The 5,480-nt window shown below is 28.0% G+C and overlaps 1 non-coding gene across 1 annotated transcript; it reads right to left on the bottom strand.

Moving 5' to 3' along the window:
* Positions 1-1,480: 1,480 nt before the first annotated feature.
* MIR156G (microRNA MIR156g) lies at positions 1,481-1,567 on the bottom strand. Its single transcript, NR_127289.1, has one exon. It is a non-coding gene; the product is annotated as a microRNA MIR156g (primary transcript).
* Positions 1,568-5,480: the final 3,913 nt, after the last annotated feature.

The following is a 5,480-nucleotide window of genomic DNA, read 5'->3' as shown; positions in this document are numbered from 1 at the left end:
GATTTGGGGTAAAAACTCTCTTTGCGCACCAATTGAGTTAAAAATGCTTCCATCATTTTCTTTATGGGTAAAAATGCCTTAAAAATCTGTGACAATTTCAACAAAATGAAAAAAGGGTCAAAATTGTTCTAGAAGTATTGAATTTGGTTAAATGCCTCCCATCAAATCATATTAAACAAATTAGGGCAATATAAAATATAAAATGCAGAAATGGACAAAATATAAATTAAATACCCTATTTAAATAGAAAAATACTCAAATTTAGTCGAAACAAAGTACTTTTGTCAAGAATTACACTAAATCCTCTCAAGGAACTAATCTAAAGAATCATAAGAAATTCTAAGAGAATACAAGGTTTAAAATTAAATAAACACAACTCCTGCCCGGAAGGAAGAGATGTAGAAGTTGTCTGAGATCAACTTTGTCTTCACCTAAAAAGCACTATGCCAAGTAGCATAGCAAAAATAATATGAGTACAGGCAACATGTACGGATAAACATTATGATCCAAATCCACCAGATAATATTATGCAAATAGTATGAAAAAGTTAGAGAAACTAGGTACGAATATAAAAAATTACAAAACTAATTTAAAAAAAGAGTAAACCAATGTGCTAAATGACATTATAGGTGTTTGTTCAACAATAATAATTTATATATTTTTCACCAATAAAGACTGTGGTGGAATGGTAATTACTTCTTCATACTTAATCAAAGCTCTTCGGCTGGAATTCCCTTGGAACAGAGTCATCTTTGTTAGGAAAGATTTTACCCTCAATGTGGAACTTCTTGACACAAATCATAATTTAGTCGGCACTCTAATGCGAACCTGACACCAAGTGGGAAACCAAAAGAAATTAATTTATGTATTCTTCATTCTTGAAATATTAATCTTGCATAGTGATCACACCCTCCTGGAAAAAAAAATGCCCCTAAAACAGAGAAAGAGAAAAGGGTGATTTAGGGAAACCCATTAAACATATATACATGAGGAAAACTAATGCAGAAAAAATTGGAGAAGTGGACTAAGTTTGAAAACATTTCAATTTAGTGATACACATGTTGCAAATAGATCCAAGTGTTAATTATCAGATCCATCATCTACTACTCCTATTAACAAGAATTAAATTAAACAAGCAATTACTTCAAACCTTGTATGTAACATATGGCTAGTTTTTTCATACTTGGAACAACCAATTTTTCATAAACACACAACCACAAGAAGAAAAAAGGGGCAGCCTGGTTTACTAAAGCTCCCGTTATGCACAGGTTTCGGAGAAGGCTCCTGTCATACTCGGGGAAGGGCCCGACCACAAGGACCTATTGTATGGGGTCTTACCTTGCATTTCTACCAAAGGCTATTTCCAAGGCTTGAACCATGGCCTCTTGGACACATAAAAATAACTTTACCAGTTACTTCAAGACTCTCTTTTTTCACAACCACAAGAAGAACAAAATGTAAATAGAGAGAATGTGGTGGGGGTGACAGATAGAGAGTAAGCACACATAGTTTCAAGCATATAAACATCATGCAAGAAAACACCATGTGTGCTCACTCTCTTCTGTCACCACTATTTATTACCCCTTTAAAACTTAGTTTTGGATTCAATTGATTGATCGATCTCCAGAAGACATTTTTAAGAAAGAACCCTAGCTTGATGTGGCTATTGTTTCAATAGAAAAGGAACAATTGCTTTTTATTTTATGTTGGGATTTGATGTGTGAGGAATGATAGAGAGTCTTACGGCCTTTAAATAGGAAAAAAAGAACCATTCAATTCCATCACGGAACGAATAAATATGTATCTATATATACTTCCTCCGTTCAACATTAATTGTTCATCATACTATTTTCGGATGTCCAACAATATTTGTCTATTTTAATGAAAACAAGAATAATATTCTTTATCATTAATTATAGTGCCTATTACATTTTTTAATACATTGTATTTATTATATTCAAAGGGTGATATAGTAAAATTATCCTTCTATTTATAATTTTTTTTTAAAATGTACAAACTGTGGACAAATATTGTTGGATCATGGATGGATGGAGTATCTCTTTCTATCTCACTCCTCTATCCCAAATATAGTTATGTTGTAAAGCTTCCCACGTTGTAAACTTGAAAATGGAGATTAAGTAGCAATTTGAACAGGTTTTTATTGTGAAAATTGAAAAATTATTCTTTTGCCAAAAAATGAAATTTAAAAATTAGAGTGGTGCTACCATAGGGATACAACATTAGAATTGTTTTCAAATTCTTATGAGTCATATAAAATGCAAAAATGAATTTTGAAAATTAAAAGTGTGCTTCCATAGGGCTGTTTTTAGATTTTTATGAGTTACTCTATTATAAAATGTAAAAGTGAAAACAACTTTTTGAAGTTGAATTTCCGAAAGTTTATGGCCAATGTCTTTTTAATAATAATTTTTTATTTTTAGATGGATAAGATTTTAAAAAATTATTTTCTTCATTTTAATTTGTAAAGGATAAAAATTATTTACACCTCTCAATTTTCTTTTAAATATCAAACATGTTCCCTCAAAAAAAATATTCTATTCTAGGTATTTATAGATAGTTCTTTTAAGTTTATTAACATCATATATAGAATAATTTTTGTATAAATTTATTACAAAATCTAGTACTAACTTTATCAAGTATGCATGTATATTTATGTTCGATTTATCTCTTATTCTCTATTGACTATACAGATTACAGATAGACCAGTTTTAATTGTTATTAATAATATATTTTTAAACTATAATCTAAAATCTATTTATTAAATACAAATAAATGACCTTTTAGAAATTTGTTATAAAATAGACCTCTATTTTTACCAGCTAGTTCTTCTTTTTACCTGCCTTTCATCAACTTATAAAGCTGATACTCTATTTTTTCACTTGTACAAATAGATACTAATTATTATTATTAGTGAAATTTAATAAATTATCCAACTCATTTATTTCATTTAATATGTTATTAGCTTATATATTTAATCAATATATTTTGCTTTTCATTTTTTTCATACAAAAATTTGACATATAAATTAAAAATTAAAAATATCTAATTTTGAAAAAGTAAACAAAAGTTAAAAATTGATAATGTAAAAGTAAAATAGATATTTTAAAAAGTTTATCAAAAGAAAAAGAGAATATCCATAATACAAAGTTAAAAGAAGATTTTAATTTTTAAAATGAAAATATAACTGATTTTCACATATTTATAAATGATCATATAAGATTGTTTCCACAGAAAAAAGGGCACGAATAGACATATGAAAGAGAAAATTAAAGCAAAGAGAGAAAGAGGCGATAAATGTTTTCCCTTCCCAAGAAACTCTTAACTAACTTAGCAGAGACCTTAAATTCAAACTACTCTTTGTCGATGTTCTTGTAATTCTAAAATAATATTTTCAGAGTATTTTGTTACTAAATTTCTCTGAAAAGAAGTGTTTTTTCTTTTTAGGGAGAAACAGTTTCTTTAGTTTCTGCTATTTCCATTTTTATTTGTCTATTTTCAAAAGTTAATTTGACTAATTTTTAAAATAAAATAAAATTATATTTTGATTATAAATTACAATTTTTTACATATCAATATGATGAAAAAATACATTATAAAATGTTAGTCAAAACTTTTATAATTTGACTCTAAAGAAAGACAATGACAATTAAATGTGGACGAATGTATTATTTGTCTTTCTTCTTTTCTTTTGTGCATGAACCTTATTGGCCTAGTATGAAAAGACGAGGTCCCCCATTGATGACAAGAGGATTACATGCACAAGCAGTGCCTTTTGAAGTCTGACCCCATGAGACAAATGTATTGTCAATTGTGCGAGGATTACATTTATATAAGCATATAATGTGTTACTTCCTCCATTTTAAATTAATTGAATTATTGAGGTGTTTCACTTTCACACTCTTTAAGAAAAGAAGATTAAGACACAAATTGAATATAACATTCTATTTTATCCTTATTAATTATTGTCAAATTTATGATTAAAGTAACTAAACATTAATTAATAACTGATTCCAATACTTTCTAATAAAGGGTAAAATTGGAAGAAGGTTCTAAAAATAGTCTTGAAAATTGAACAATTAAGTTCATTTGAAAAATAAAAAATGGCTCAACAATTCAATTAATTTGATTTGGAGGGAATATTTAACTTGGCTTCACTTTAATGTTTTACATCTAAACTGATTGTCACATTCTATAATTTTTTGGCTGTTCTTCCGTTTAAATTTGTTTGTCTTATTTTTAAAAAAAATCATATATTTAAAAATTATATAAAAAAAAATATTATAAATTATGATAATGGACAAGTTAAAATATTTAATATATATATAAAATTAATTAATTCATTTGTGTCACATAAAATGTGACAAAGAAGTAACATGTACTCCATCTGTTCAACAATAGTTGTTCATTATACTATTTTGGGATGTTCAACAATATTTGTCCACTTTATGAAATCAAAGGATAATTTTACACTTAGTTCCTAATTTGCTCTTATCATTATTTATAGTCATTTATTTATGAAAAAAAATCACCCCACACATCTATTTAAGGATTAATATTACATCCTTTATGTTTACTTTTTTTTTACTACTATTTATAAAATTTTAATTACAAGTATTAATATATCAAATTTAATTTATAAATTAATTAATTTATATAATGTTAATAGGTGAGAGAAAGAGAAAATTATGAGAGAGAATAATTTAATAATTATCAATTACACATCTCAAGAAATTTCCTTTAACTTATCACACACCACACCCCACCCAACTCCCACATACCCATGTTTCTCTTTCCACCCACGGTTACTCTTTCTCTTTCAACTTTTCAATTGTTTTTCTTCTCCTTTCAAACCAAAATTGCCGCAAATCTTGTATACACTGCCAAAAATAAAAAAATTGCCACAAATCTTTTACACAATGCTAAGAGAAAAAAAATTGGTTCACATACAAACATGCCGAAGGACAAAAAAATTCATCATGTGCCTAGAAAGAGTCCGAATTTTGTAGAGGATGTATTTAATCTTGAAATAGAGCATTCAAGTTTTAATATTTTAACTCAAACTCCATCCCTCAAGATGGATGCAACTTCGGTGAAGAAGAGTGTTACCCCTCTCCAATAGCGGAGCTAGAATTTTTAATAAGGGGTTCAAAATCTATAAAAATAGATAGATGAAGTAGCCGAAAGGGGTTCTATATCTATTTTATATACATAAAAAAATATTTTAATCATGTATAAAATAAGATAAATTTTCACTGAAGGGGGTTCGGATACCCCGGTGGCTCCGCCCCTACCCCTCTTAGAAAAACAAAACCTAGCGAAGGAGATGAAACAAGAATCAAAGAAAATATTCACCTCCAAATCGTATGAGGCAAAAAAGGTAAAGAAAATGAACCTCCGTTATGGTAGTATTCAAACTCCGATCCAGATTTGGTAAGCCAATTTTTTTTACAAGTTTTTTG

Source organism: Solanum tuberosum, unplaced genomic scaffold, assembly GCF_000226075.1.
Source record: "Solanum tuberosum cultivar DM 1-3 516 R44 unplaced genomic scaffold, SolTub_3.0 scf00135, whole genome shotgun sequence".
NCBI classification, from domain to species: Eukaryota; Viridiplantae; Streptophyta; class Magnoliopsida; order Solanales; family Solanaceae; genus Solanum; species Solanum tuberosum.
This window is presented reverse-complemented; position numbering and strand designations above follow the sequence as displayed.